This window comes from Anas acuta, chromosome Z (assembly GCF_963932015.1).
Source record: "Anas acuta chromosome Z, bAnaAcu1.1, whole genome shotgun sequence".
NCBI lineage: Eukaryota > Metazoa > Chordata > Aves > Anseriformes > Anatidae > Anas > Anas acuta.
The window spans coordinates 27,153,319-27,169,509 of record NC_089017.1 but is presented as its reverse complement, the minus strand read 5'-3'; the positions used below and the strand labels follow the sequence as shown (position 1 = coordinate 27,169,509).

Sequence of the window (16,191 nt, the reverse complement as noted above, 5' to 3'; positions counted from 1 at the left end):
CTCTAGTATGTTCATGGTTCTCTTTTCCTGGGGAGCCCAGCATTGAACCCAACACCCAGATGTGTCTCACCAGGACTAAGCAGAGAGGAAGGATAACTTCCATCTACTGATCTAGTGACAGTGCTCTTTGTAATTCAGTCCAGGACACTGTTGTTCTCCTTTTTCTAAAGGGTGTATTGTTGGCTCATGAACAGGTGTGGAATCGGGCCCCCAGGGCCTTTTTCGTTAAGCTGCTTTCCAGACATCTGGACAGCAGGTGCATGCATTTATTCCTTCCAAAAGGCAGGGTTTAACATTTCCTTTTGTTGAACATAATGAGGTTCCTGCAGTGCAGAGAAACAGGAAGTAGGTGTTTTGGTCAGTCCATAATACTCTGTCTCTTCTAATCCTTCATCCTCACTCTCTTCCCCTGATCCAGGGTGGCATCCAAGAGATGCAGTCCTTTCCAAGGGATGCAGTCCCAAGGGATGCAGTCCGTCTCAAACTGATCCAACATGGGCTTCCCACCGGTTACAGTTCTTCAAGAACTGCTGCAATATAGGTCTGTGCCACAGAGTCCATCTTTCAGGAATGAACTACTCAAGCATGGGTACCCCATAGGCAGTAGCTCCTGCCAGACCACCTGCTATACCATGGACACCTCTCCATGAGTTGCAGTTCTGGCCTCAAGTCTGTTCCTGCCTGAGCTCTCCACGAGCTGAAGCTTTCTTTTGGCCACATCCACCTGCTCAACCATGGGTTCCTCCACAGACTCCAGTGTGGATATCTGTTCTGCCATGGTACAGCATGGGCTGCAGGGGACAGCCTGCTGTGCAATGGTCCTCTCCATGGACCATACGGAAATTTCTGCTCAGGTGCCTGCAGCGCCTCCTTCCACTCCTTCTTCATTGACCTTGGTATCTGCAGAGTCATTTTCTCTATATATTTTCTTATTTCTTCCTTTAAGCTAATGTGCAGCAGGTTTTCTCTTTCTGAAATCTGCTCCCACAGAAGCACAACCAGCATCACTCATTGACTCAGTTTCAACAAGCAGCAGGTCCCTTTTTGAGCTGACTGGAACTGGCTCTTATCTAACTTGGGGCAGCTTCTGGACTCCTCTCACACAGTCCACTCCTGTACCCCAACCCCCTGCTACCAAAACCTTGCCAATACACCTTCACACAGGGTGCTGAAAACACAGTCAGATTCCATTAATTTGAATGTCGTAATATAAATGAAAAATACATTGAATCCACTTGTTCTGTTTTCTAAAATAAAATAAAATAAATAAATAAATAAATAAATATGTTGACTAGAACTATTCTCCTCTCAAAAGGTCCTAAGGCAAATTCATGAAATGAAAAAATGTTTATAACAATTTCTTCATCCTTCTTGTAAAATTGCAGGCAAGTATTTATATGATTTGTAATGAGGAATCCTTTATAACAATAAAAATACTTCGCACTGTCAGTAGCAGACCTGATATTTAAAGTCATTCAATATCAGTTGGACTACCTGCAGAGAAAGAAATTGTTCTCTTTGAGCTCATATGGCAAACCCAGCTCATTAAGGTCACATAAATCATTTGACTAATATTAAGAAGAAAAAATCTAATAAAATTATAGAATCCTAAAAACCTATAGATTGGAAGAGACATCTGGAGTTCATTTAAACCAACTGTCTCTTGAAATTAGATCCTTAGATTAGGTGAAAACAATCTATCAAAACACATTGTGAAAATTTCCAGTGAAGGGATTTTTCTTCTCTGTGCAACCTATTCCAATACATAATTGCTTTTCCAATAAAGTTTTATTATTATTATTATTATTATTATTATTATTATTATTATTATTATTATTATTATTATTATTATCATCATCATCATCATCATCATCATCATCATCATCATCATATTTTATTTTATTCCCCATCAACATGTTTCCTGTATTTTGTGAAGAAAGTGTCTCAGATTCACACAATGGCTTGGGTTGGATGAGACCTTAAAGATCATTTAAGATCATCTGACTCCAACCCCCCTGCCATAAGCAGGGTTGCCACCCACTAGATCAGGTTGGCCAAGGTTCCATCCAGCCTGGGTGGAACACCTCTTAACAACCTGTTCCAGAGCCTCACTACCCTTACAGTGCAGAATTTCCTCCTAATGTCCGATCTAAATCTATCCTTTTTTAGTTTAAGACCATTCTGCCTTGTGCAATCATTATATACCTGAGTAAAGAGTCCTTTTCTTTTTTATGAGACCCTTCTCAGTATCAGTAGGCCACAATGAGGGCTTCCTGGAGCCTTCTCTTTTCCAGGCTGAACATTGCCAGCTCTCTCACCCTTTCTTCATAAGTGAGGTGTTCCAGCCCTCTGATCATCTTTGTAGCTGTCCTCTGGACTCACTCTAATAGGTCCATATCTTTCCTTTGCTGCAGACACCAAACATAAATGCAGTACTCCCTAAGGAAAAGCAGAGGGGGACCATCACCTCCCTCAGCCTGCTGGTCAAACCTCTTTTGATGCAGCCCAGGACCTAGGCCTTCTGGGTTGCAAGTGCATACTGCTGGCTCATGCTGAGCCTTTCATCCACCAGAACTCCTAAATGTCTCTCCACAAGGCTGCTCTCAATGAATTCTTCTCCCAGTCTGTACTCACGTTTGGAATTGCCCCGGCCCAGGTGCAGCACCTTGCACTTTTTGAACCTCATTAGTTTTACATGGACCCAATTCTCCAGCCTGTCCAGGTCCCTTTGAATGACATCTCTTCCTGCTTTGGTATCAACCTCACCACTCAGCTTGGTGTCATCAGCAAACTAGCTGAGATTGTAGTCAATCCCACTGTCTCTGTCATTGATAAAGATATTTAAAAGCACCAGTCCCAAGACAGGACTGGGGTACACTGCTCATCACTGGCCTGCACCTGAACATAGAATCACTGACCACTACTCACTAGGTGTAGCCATCGAGCCAATTCCTTATCCAGTGGATGATTCACCCTTCAAATCCATATCTTTCCAATTTAGAGATTAGGATGTCCTATGGGATTGTTTCAAAAGCCTTACAGAAATACAAGTAGGTGACGTCAGTTAGTCTTGTTAACTAATGCAGTCACTCCATCACAGAAGGCCACCAGATTGGTCAGATGTGATTTGCTCTTGCTGAAGCCATGTTGGCTGTCTCGGATCATTTCTTTGTCCTGCATGTGCCTTAGCCTTGCCTCCAGTAGAATTTGTTCCATGACCTTGCCAGGCACAGAGGTGAGGCCCACCAGGCTGTAGTTTCCTGGGTCTTTCTTTCTTTCCTTTTAAAAATTTGAGTGATGTTTCCCTTTTTCCAGTCACTGGGGTCTTTGCCTGACTGCCATGATTTTTCAAATATGACAGAGTTAACTTGGTGACTATATTAACCAATTCCCTCAGGGTTCTGGGAGGCATGTCATCAGGCCCCATAGACATGTAGTTGTTAAATTGGATCAGGAGGTCCTGAACTTGCTCTTTGTACCTTCATTTCTTCTGTAACTGCTTTCTAGGTACTAGATAATTTCAGTTAGACTTACATCAAGGCATTTTATTCTCCAGTCTGAACAAACCATATGTCTTCAGATGTCAAGTTCTCCAACTCTTTAAGCACCTTGGTGGATGCTGGACTCAGATATTTCAATGTCTCACCTGAACTATAGGACCAAAACTGGGTACAATATTGCAGCTGTGCTCTAATCAATCATTAATTGACTGGAGTATTGGTCATACTAGGGCCTGTAGTGGCAGGAAAAGGGGCAACAATTTTAAACAGAAAGCAGTAAATTTAGTCAGGATAGAAAGAAATCTTTTTTTTTTTTTTTTTTTTTTCTACATTGATTGTAATGAGACACTAATCCAGTGCCCATAGAAGCTGTGGATGCAACATCATTGATCATTGGAAGTGTTCAAAGTCAGGTTCGACTGGGCCTTGAGTAACTTCACCTATTGAAAAAATGACCCTGCCCATGGAAGTGATTTTTCCAATGCACAGCATTTAATTATTCTTTATTAAAAGGCTGAGAGAGGGGAAGTATTAAGCCTGGATGAGAGAAATCACTGGGGAGATCATATCTATATGTATAAAAACCTGATGGGAGTGTGTGAAGAAGATGGAGCCAGACTCCAATTCTGCAAAAAATAATAAACTTAAAATTCCATCTGAACATAAGAAATATATATCTATACACATCATATATTATATAAATATACATATAATATATTATTATATTATAGTATATATTATATATCATATGTAATATATAAAATATATATTATTAAATATACTATATATATTATATTATATGTATATACGTTATAAATAAATTGTATACATTTTATTTATATAATATATATTAAATATAATATATAAATATAAATTACATATATAAATATATATCATGTATACAATACATTATATATATACTTATATATATATACTTATATATATAATAGATATATTTATTTATATATATATATTATTTTTTTGTGCAAAGATTGTCAAAAACTGGAAGAGAGGTTGTGGAATTTCCATCCTTAGAAATATTCAAACCTGTCTGGACACAGTCATGAAAAACCTGTTATAGCTAATCCTCTATGCAGAAAGTTAGACTAGATCTCCAGACATGCCATCCAACTCTATCCATTCTTTGATTCTTTGAATTGTTTACAAAGTGGCATAATTATGTTCCTTATTCTGCCCTCTGCAATCTTGTTAATGCAGCCCTGGAAACAGTCTCCTTTTCTGACTACAATACTGCACTGTGGATTCATACTCAGATCATTTTACACAAGAGCACCTAGAATTGGTATGAGCAGCCTATGGTAAAATATTTAATGTTACCTTTAACATACATTTTGAACATTAATTGTTAATACAGCTTTAGTGAGTCCAGAAGTATACTGGAAACTTGTCACTAGCAATAGAAAGCAGTCTTCCAAGTCCTCTGAGATAATGACGATAAGCTTTCTCTAAGCATGATTTTTCTCCAAACCATTTTTTGGCTTCTTTCACATGGAATTTGCTGTTTTATTATTGTAAATATTCATTCTAGTCCTGCAGTTACCTGCTGAATCCTGTACACAGTAAAAAAGATGTTGCCTTGCAACTAGGAATAAATTTCTGGGGTTTTACATTCCCTGCTCATAGTAATGAAATCATAGAATGGTTTGAGTTGGAAGAGATGATAAAGATCACCAGGATTCCCCTGTCATGGGCAGGGACACCTTCCCCTAGACTGACTTGCTCAAAGCCCCATCCAACCTAGTCTTAAACACTTGCAGGGATGCGGTATTCACAGTTTCTCTGGGCAACCTGTTGCATTGCCTCACCACCCTCTGAGTAAATAATTTCTTCACAGTATTTAATCTAAAGTTTAAAGCCATTTCCTGTCCTACTTAAAACCAACCTTGTCCTATCATTACACTCCCTGATAAAAGAGTCTACCCCCACCTTTCCTGTAGGCCACTTTAGGTACTGGAAGGCTGTAATAAGTTCTCCTCAGAGTCTTTTCTTCTCCAGGCTGAAAAACCCCAATTCCCTCAGCCTGTCTTCATAGGAGAGGTGTTCCAGCCCTTTCACAGTGCTGTTAAGCAAGCAAACAATTGGAGCACCAAGGAATAATAGTATCAAACCAGTTTCCCTAGAAGTCCAAAGGGCTATGTATATTTAAAAACAATAATCGTCTGTCACGACCATACACAAATTAATGGAATGCGTTTGGCATGCACAGAACGTTAAGTTGTTTGCTTCAAAACTTATTCTCTTTAAAAGAATATTCATGACATAAATAGGTCCTAGAGTAGCTGTCTCATTTTATGGACATATACACAATATTGTTTGCTACAGGATCCTAAGGCATAATGATTTATAATTTACATTATCACAGACTGAATAAGCAACTAAGATCTGTCAAATTATACTGTTGTATTTAATATGGATGCACAGTCAATTCTCTCTGCAAGAAATGAATTGTAATTTCATGCTGTAAGATTTCACAATACAGAGAAGTGATCATTAAATTTCCATTTTTAAAAGCAACAATGTAAGAAGAATACAATCGAATCTACAGTAATTTATCATCTCAAATGTCCTAGACTGTGTCAACAACCTTAAAAAAGCATGTTTTTAAGGGGTGTATAGCAATTCTACAAAATACTTAGTAGAATTGCTACAAAAAAAAAGAGTCCTAAAGTGATAATCATCTGTTAAAACTTCACTTGTACATCATAGTACACAGTATATTGTCCTTTATACTTTTCTAAGCTCCAGTTTTTGTTCTAAAATTCACTATGCTTTGAAATATATTGTCTTCAGAATCCAATTATTTTAATTTTTAGGTAAGTAAATATGAAAATTTGCACTTGACTCTATTCAATAAACAGTTCAAAAACTTATAGTGCCCTGAACAATCAAATTCATTGAACACTATGATATCATTTTTAAATTTAGCAAAATTGTTTCCTAGATGAGTAATTGTAGAGGTTCTCCTTTTACAGGAAGTTGCTGTGTATGTAAGTGAATATGGGTATTGGGCAAGCATTCATTATTCTCTTTTTATTTGGATTTCTGCTTTGATGTGACTGGATTTTGTCTTATTTTCTCCATTTTTTTTTAAGAAATGCGTTTCTTTAAATTTGCCATTAAATTTCTCATGTACTTCTACAGTACTCAACACCTATATAACAATTTTATTTTTCAATGATTAAGATCACTAAGAAAGAAAAAACACCAGTAAACCTACTTTTACTGCTGAAAACAAAGCAGAAGATTATCAGTGCTTTAGACAGAAACCAGTACTGACTTGTGAAATAGATTACCTAAAAGCAAATGTATTAGAAACTGTATCTTGTACAGTAAACCTGTAACACTCCTTGTGTATGTAAGCAGCTTTGTTAGAGGATTATAGCATTCCTATCATAAAATACTTGATATTACTGTCAATATGTTATTCAAAATCAAGCACAAATAAATATAAAAAAATATATGTTTGTTTGTTTTGTTTGTAATATAGATTTCATTAGTAAACAATACTTTGGTCTACAGAACTTAAACAAATATTTTTTTGTTTCCTTTTTTGTTTTTAAATGAAAGTATTTTTTCTTATTCCCTGAGTTGAAGGCCTCTAAATACTTAGCAACCAAATCACTCAGTGTAATTACACAGGCCATTTATACTTATTTCAGCAACAGAATAGTGAACATATATATATGTGTGTGTGTGTGTGTGTGTGTATATATATATAATGTAGTTGTGTATACAGTAAAATTTAGATCAATAATACTTTTTGTTAAAGTAATATTAAAAAACAAACAAACAAACAAAAAAACACATTGGATATCAGTTTATTTTATTGTTCTCCAAACTTGCCAACAAAAACAAGTCTATCTTCTTTATAAAACAACACTAGTCAACATCTTGGGAGTCATCTAGCAGTAAAAGTTTCAAAAGTGGCTATTTAATTAGTTACTAAAATTATTGCAAATATCTTTTTGATTAATAAAGTTTAAAGTCTTCTCTATGTTAAAATTACATTGCTGACGTGATGAACTTTTAGGTTTATCCGTTCATAATTTTCCTGAATAAAATACTTATATTGTTCCTAATCAGATATCCACCCATTTAACAATGAAATACACTTTAAATATTTTTGAAAGAATTCAGCATGAGGGTGCATTGTTTTCTTTTTATAGCAGGTGAAATTGAGAGAGAGATTTATGCATATTCCCCACCCAGTCCAATGTACTGCTTAAATGAAAATTAGCCTGAACTTTCGGGAGTATCCAAGGATTCTGAAGGTAAAAATGCTATTGTGTAAATCAATAAGGTTGCCTTGATTACTTTGAAAACGCAAATATTTTTGTGCTGTATTGGTACTGCCAATTTTAGGATGTTTATGTGATTTTGTAAAAATAAATGTAGAATCATAGAATCATAGCATCATAGAATCATTAAGTTTGGAAAAGACTTCCCAGGTCATCTGGTCCAACCATTCCCCTACCACCAGTACCTAAGCACCAGGTTCAACCTTTCTTTAAACACCTTCAGGGACAATGACACAACCACCTCCCTGGGCAACCCGTTCCAATGACTGACAACTCTTTCTGAAAAGAAATGTCTCCTAATTTCCAACCTGAACCTCCCCTGGAGCAACTTGAGGTCATTCCTTCTAGTCCTATCACTAGTTATCTGCAAGAAGAGGCTTACACCCAGCTTCCCACAACTTCAAGTTATAGAGAGCAATAAGGTCTCCCCAGAGCCTCCTCTTCTGTAGACAAAACAAAACTAGTTCCCTCAACCACTCCTCATAAGACTTGTGTTTCAGACCCTTCGCCAGCTTTGTAGCCCATCTCTGAACACAGTCCAAGGCCTCGATGTCCTTCTCGTAGTGAGAGGCCCAAAGCTCATTACTTGAGCACCACATTACTTGAGGTGCAGACTCACCAGAGCTGAGTACAGGAGGTTGATTACCTCCCTAGTCCTGCTATCTACACTATTCCTGATACAAGCCAGGATGCCGCTGGCCTTCTTGGCCACCTGGGCACATTGCTGGCTCATGTTCAGGTGAGCATCAACTAACACTCCAGATCTTTTTCCTTTGAACAACTTTCCAGCCACTCTGCCTGTAGTGTTGCATATGAGGTTGTTGTGCCCCAAGTGCATGATCGGGCACTATTGTTCTGCAGTATTTTCTGATATTTCTCATTTAGTCTTATTTGTTAGTTTGATTTAATTTTTACTTTTTATTTTTACTTTTTTTTTGTTTTATCCTTATTTATTTATTTATTTAACAGATAAAAAAAAAATATATTTATTTAACAAAGGCCTCACAAGGGCAGAGCAAAGGGGAAAAATCACCTCTGTCACTCTGATGGCCACTCCTCTTTTGATACAGCCTAGGATGCAATTGGCCTTTTGGGGTGCTGTGGTGGTTTTACTGTGCTGGGCAGCTCTCTCACTCCCCCTCCTTTAGATGAGGAGGGGGAGTAGTAAAGCAAAGAACAACTCACGGGTTGAGATAAGGATAATTTAATTAAAGGGAAATAATAATAACAATTAAATAAAGACTACCATGAACTAAACAATTTAACTAAGGGGAAATGAAAAGGGAAAGGGGAAAAGGGAGGGGGAAAGGGAAAAATAAAAAGAAGGGAGGAAAACAAACAAAATAAATGAAGGCTATATGGAAGTGCAGAGGAAAGAAATTACTCTCTACTTCCCACAAATGAACGATGATTTACCACGTCCTTGAAGCAAGGCCTCAACGCACGCAGCCAGTGTTCAAGAGGAGGACCGACATTTTCCCAATGAGAGCCCACCCCTCCCCTCTTCTTCTTCCTGTTTCCACCTTTTATTGCTGAGTGTGACATCACATGGTATGGAATATCCCTTTGATTGGTTTAGGTCAGCTGCCCTAGTGATGTTTCTCTCCTCTCTTTTTGCCCACCATTTAGGAGGGTTAGAGAAAGGCCCAATGCTGTGCTATTGATTCTCAGCAGTAGACACAACACTGGTGTGATAACACTGCTGTTCCAGCTACAAGGACAGAGTACGGCACTGTATGGGCTGCTGCCGGGAAAGTTAATATTCCAGCAATACCCAGTACAGGTGCAAGCACAGACTAACCTGATCCCTGACTGTACAATTTCTCTGTATTCCTCCTAAGTTACCTGTCCTTGATGCATATCATACAGTCAAATTTTGTTGAATGTTGTTTGCATGACATCTTTGTTCTTTATCACTATTGAAAATCCACTTTAATTTATTTCTACTCAGCATGTTTCTGATTGCAATTATCTCTTTATTCTTATCTTTCACTACAAATCTTAATGGCAGTTGTGATTAGGATTCTGTTGCTTATTGATTATGTTGATATGTGCATTGTAAGTTATTTATGTACTTAAATTAATTTTATTTGAAGGGTTGAAACAGATGTTGTGGAGTTGTGATTTTCTACAGACTGTTCAATGAAATGTCACTTACTTAAGGCCTTTTCTTTCCAGAAGCCTTCTTTTTTCTTTGCCAGTATGTTCCTGTACAGTTCTGCATGAGAAAATCACTTTCATAACTAATACAAACATACATTGTGAGATTTACTGTTCATTCTCTCCCTGTTGGATATGTACTGTACTTTGTTACCAAAGTCATTGAAAATCTTTTTGGCTTTGGCTGTGTGCATACATTTTACATGCATTCAGATACTTATTCAGAGTAGTACATCACAATTGTCTGTGATGTATGTGTGTGCACATGAAAGTAACATATATCAACTAACAATTTATGAGTATTCTTGAAATCTTTCCACAAAGTAGCATTTAAGACAAGAATCATCTATGAAGACCTGTAAAGGTCACTGATAAGTCAGGTTGATGGCTAACCTTGATGTTCTTTAAAGTATTTTCCAACCTAAATGATTCTGTGATTTTATATAGAGTTTTTCATTTCTCCTTGTATAGTCACACTTTATTTTTTGTCCTGTTTTCTAAAGGACAGAGAAATTCTCTGTTTAGTCAAAGCAATCCAACACCATACAAAGGTGTGCAAGGACAGTAAATCTTTCAAGATCTTTGTGTTTGCATTGATGGTACTCTTTTGTCCTGCCTCAGATAAGTGTCTTTTCATAGGTGAGGAATAAGACATTGAAATAGTCTATCGAAAAATCATAATTATATCATAATCATAACTCCGCAAACCCTGTTTTTATTTTGACTTCTGATACTGTGATAAGATTTATTTCTTGCATTCTCTCCTTGTATTTTTGTCCTCTTACTTAAAACTGGCTGTTCTAATAATTATGCTAACGGGATTGTTAAACTGAAATTGAAATTGCCGGGAAAGGAGACAATGACTACATCTTTATTTATTTATATAATGTCATTTATTAAACATGAAGCACTTTTGATTTATATTTTCCAGTGAACATTCTAGAGAATAGTATTCTTTACTTGGCATTGCTAGCTGGTCAATGGAAGTGAGTGTCCAGCTCTCTGCGCTGGTGTTGCCTCACCTCAAGTACTGTGTGCAGTTCTGGGCACCACAGTATAAAATGGGCATAAAGCTGTTGGAGAGAGACCAGAGAAGGGCTACAAAGAGGGTGAAGGGCCTAGAGGGGAAGACATATGAGGAGCAGCTGAGGTAACTTGGCCTGTTCAGCCTGGAAAAGAGGAGGCTGAGGGGAGACCTTATCTCAATCTACAGCTTCCTTATGAGGGGGAGCGGAGGGGAAGGCACCAGTCTATTCTCTTTAGTCACCAGTGATAGGACCCATGGGAATGGTGTCATACTGAGGCAGGGGAGGTTTAGGCTAGACATGAGGAAGAGGTTCTTCCTGAGAGGGTTGTCTCACACTGGAACAGGCTCCCCAGGGAAGTAGTCACTGCACCAAGCCTATTGGAGTTTAAAAAGCATTTGGACTGTGCACTTAGTCACATGGTCTGAATATTTGGGTATACCTGTGTGGTTCCAGGAGTTGGACTTGAACCCTTATGGATCCCTTCCAAGTTGGGATATTCTATGATTTTATGATTCTATTTCCATAGTCTAACTCATTAACCTGCAAAATTTCTAGTATTTTCTTTGCACATCAGTAGTATATTCTGCAAACTACAATATCTTTTAGGAGATATTTCCTTTGGTCTCATGCAGGGAGGTGAAAGTACAAATGCAGGATCACATATATTAATTTTATTGTACTAAGACAGATCCTTGCACTTTTATTTTTATAAGTAGTCATCATACACTTTATGAGTGTGAGTTCCTTGGCTGTTTTTATACATTTTACTCTTGAAAAGGCTTTAGCCATTTTCTGTATTGCTACTTAATGGGAAATAAATAAGGAATATAGTACCTTGTTGTTTTAGATTATGGTTATGGTATAGATTATTTAGATTATGGGTTATAACCATATAGGTTAATGTCCTATATAGGAAATATGCGATCACTGATTTGAGCTCATAATGAGTCTTGCTATAGGCAATTCAATTTCCTTCAGTAAAGAGAAGCATTTTATCACTGATGCTACAATTTCAGGTTCAAGAAAGTTTTTTGTGTGTGTGTGTGTGGGGGGGGGGTTGTTTGTTTATTTTTGTTTTTGGTGGTGGTGGTGGTAGTTGTTTTGTTTTCATAATACAGGTATTTGTCTTTGTCTTTGTTAAATTAGAAAGGGGAAATTAAACAGTGTAGCCCTCTGAAAAGTACTGATATGAAAACATAGTTTTGAATGCTATATTTACTAGTCTTGTCTTCATATTTGCTCAAAGTTTGGAAAGTTTAATTTCTTACACATAGAATGAACTTGCATATCATTTGATCCAGAAAAAAAATAATAATCTGGAAACATTACAATAAACACACTTTATGAAAGATGAAAACAGAATGTGAGGTTTTTGTGGTAGGGAAATTGTTTTTTTCTTATTTTTTGAGATTTTCATTTCTGTTTTCTTGCTGTTCCCCCCGAACCCAGTGCAGAGAGGTTTTCGGTTTGTGATTAAGAATGGAAGAATGGTCTAGGTGACAGAAATAATGAAAAAATATAATAATTTCTATAGATATGAAACCTTGTCATTTATGTTTTTTGGGGAAAATATTATTATTATTATTTTCCATTTAAGATAGGTAATACTCAAGACATTGACTTCATACAGTAGTCATTTCAAAGGTATCACAAAACAAAAAACAAACCAGTCAGACTGATAAAACATTCACCAACTCCCAGAGAGAGAGAGACTGTTGACTGCCAAATTAAAAATCTTGGATAACTAGCTGACTTTGACAATATGCATGTAACATAAACGTATTATTTACTATATATACTTTGTGAATGTTTTTTATTTTATTTTTTTCAAAACATGAATATATTTTTAAACTGTCAGAAAACAGATAAAGTCTAAAAAATATATTTTGCATATATATATGTACTCAATAACTAATTTTGCAGACTTTTTTATTTTCTTACATTGCAGGTTCTGTTGGTCTGCAAGTAAGCTGGGGCATACAAGGTATTTTTTTTTATTTTTTTATTTTTTGCTATGACAGCAGTATTGATTATAAATGTTAAATGAAACTTTTTTATTTTGTTTTAGTTTGGTTGTTTGTTTTCATTATAATATTCAAGGTTTTGTAAAACTGTATCACAGAATCACATCTTCATAAGCTTGATTGTGACAGGATATATTTGTTTTAGAGGCTGATCTCTGAATGAAAAAATAGTAGCATTTAAGATTAATCTTGTATTATTTATAGTCTGTGATTTAACTGTATTCAGTCCAGCTCTTCCACAAGAGTGATCTCTAGGGAACATAGGAAGTTTTAAATGTAAGGAAAAGAGAATATGTGCCTATGTGTTTTTTTTGGTGCTGCACTAGACTAGCAGGTCCTGGTAATGATGAAATGTTGGAGCTGAGAATGGGTAGGATATCACAGATTTTCTAAAAATAATAATAATAGTAATAATAATATAGAGATAGCAACCCTCTAATAGCCAAGCAGCTGAATTTCATCAGCAGAATCTTTTTCCTGTAAGTATGGAAGAGCAAATTTTTTGCTTGTGTATTGTTTCTTACCTCCTTACACCTGCCTGTGCCTCAGAGATATTAGCAAACTCATATAACTCCAATCAGCCACAAAACATGCAACTATTATATTTGGAATTAAAAAGAGTTTGAAAGATGATCTTTTGCTACTTGCATATTGGAATCTCAGAGACAGTCTTAAAGGGCTTACACAAAGATATGCACAGCAGTTTGTACTGCCATAGGATTCTTAAGTCATGTACTGCCATGTTCCAATTTATTTTGAGACTGTAATTACTGTAGAATATGGATCAGCTACAGCATTCATATGTCTGAAAAGCATGTTTCAACAGCTCATACAAAGGCATTCAGTAAGTACAGAGGGTCTACCCTTTACAGCTGCCCAAAACCATATGTAGCTTCTAGTACCAATATCACCAGAATTACCTAACTGAAATGGAAAAAGCAATAAATGAAGGAAGCCTCTGAGAGCAATAAATATGAAAGAAAAAATACAAAGATTGTCTGTGTTGACATGATACTTAATTTAAATAGCATTCAAAATAAAATTTTAAATTTTTATAATGATATATTTAGTTTTAACATTTAGTCTTTTGCCTTTATTTATCAGTCTAGGCATTCATTTTGTTAAATTGGAAATCTCTGGAACTTGAGATATGGCAGAAGACTTGGTGACAGGCTGACTTGTTTCAACCTGTTGAAGAAATATTTTCCCATTGTTTTCCACCCAAAAGCAACAAAAGAAGAAACTAATATCCAAAGAGCCAGAATAATAATTATTATTAACATACAGTACTCTCCTAGATATTTATTTCTGAAGTACAACTTCCGGTTTGGATGAATCCATTTTCACTGTAGTTTATTAGCAAAAAATAATTATTGATTGGCTCTAGTGTTTACAAAATGTAATTCATCATCCTTTTATCTTTTAATATGAGAAAATAATGCCAAATTAAAGAAACAAAATGTCCATTGTTTTTAGTTGGAAAATGTCTACATTTTACATCATATTAACTTTTCCATGAAACAACAGTGTTCAATGTTCTGCTCTGACTACCATGTACATCCGATCTGCCTTCATCTCATATCAGAGAACTGGTGTCTCACACTCTGGCAGCTGTAATTTTAAACACAGTTTTAGAAATATGTTGGCCCACTAAAGTCAATGGGAGATTTGCCTTTTACTTCAGAGAAGCCAAGATTTTATACCTTCGGTTTGCTGTGTTGGTACTTTTGGTGGTACCTGTGCTAAGCAAATAGAAAGCTGAAGAGAGTAGATTCCTTCTATTCATCCTTCTTTCACAGGAAGTAATTTTCAGAACATCAAAAATACTTAGTCTGAAATTGAACTGTTCAAGTCCTACTGTTTTCATAACTGTCAAATTAAAGTGAAATATTTTAAGACAGGAAAAATTATACTAGCATGCCATCTTTCATTATCACTACATCTGCTACTGAGGATGGCATGTAACGACAAGGAAGGCTAGTTATTCTAGTCATCTTCCTTCCAGTTTTCTTAAATTACTACAATGGTACTTAGATTTAATAATCAGATTCATACTATGCTAGTGTAAAGGTGTCATTTACAACAAAAAGCAAAAAAATAAAAAATAGTGGTAAACACATACAGTTTAGTAACATGCATCAGGACACCTTTTACCTGTAGAAGCTATATTGATGCAGTTCTGGTTTTTAGTTTAATGATACATCCCTACATCATTCGAGCTTTTTAGCCTTATAGGTGTCAACCTCCTACTGAATGATGTCCTGCTTCTTTGCTATCCCGTCTTCACCCAAAATTCACTGTTTCTTTGCAAGAACGTTGTAGAAGTTTGTGTGTACATTCATTATGTAAGCCACACTTTGCATAAAATGCAAGGACATCATGGAGAGGCTGAGTGACCTCTGAGGAGGACCTCATGAGAAGCTGAGTATAGTAGAAAAACAGACTTTCTCAAGTTGTGATTTGACAATAGAGAGGGTGGCTTTCAAGTCGTCTAGCATTATTAATAACTCTATATTGTAATGTCACAAGGGCACTATGCTTTTCATAAGAAATTATTAGTAACAGCTAATGAGAAACCTAATGTAGTGAAATGATTAAAAACACCTGTGATCATAAATTAAAACAAAAATTTCATTTTTAAATTAATAAAATAAAAAATAATATATAAAATATAATATATACAATGTATATAATATATATATATAAAGATAAAAATATATAAAATACATATAATAAAAATAAATAAAAAAAATAATAAGAATTAAAATGGCCTGCCTCAACTGACTTTCTATGCTGTCATGTAGCGTGCACAATTTCCATTGTAATGAAGTATTTATGCCGCTTGTGTTAGCCTTAGATAATGTGTTCCCCTCAGGTGTATGTTTTTTTATCATCATCCATTTTACTGTATGAATGTTGACATTGTGGGTGATTGGAGATGTGCAATAATCCTTGGTTCCTGCAAACAGTTGCTCTCTTCCCCCTTGGTACATAGGTATTTTACGTATTTATAGCTCTGCCACAAAGTCACAAATTGAATGCTTTAGATGTCAGTATATTCAAGCTTTTTTTTTTCCTTTTTTTTTTTTTTTTTTTAAAAAAAAAGACTTAGTAGATGAATTGATAGCAAAAAGGGATAATATGAAAGTTTTATCTCATG

At 35.9% G+C, this 16,191-nt stretch overlaps 1 long non-coding RNA gene across 3 annotated transcripts in view; it reads left to right on the top strand.

Annotated features, from left to right (window-relative positions):
* The window catches only part of LOC137848357 (uncharacterized), a 527,539-nt gene extending 514,469 nt beyond the window's left edge, over positions 1-13,070 (top strand). For 2 of the 3 annotated variants that reach the window (XR_011091309.1, XR_011091311.1), the window contains exons 7-8: positions 7,688-7,792; positions 12,956-13,070. This is a non-coding gene — a long non-coding RNA (uncharacterized lncRNA). The remainder of the gene's footprint in view (positions 1-7,687; positions 7,793-12,955) is intronic. The other variant, XR_011091310.1, reaches the window with a different exon arrangement.
* The last annotated feature ends 3,121 nt before the right edge of the window (positions 13,071-16,191 follow it).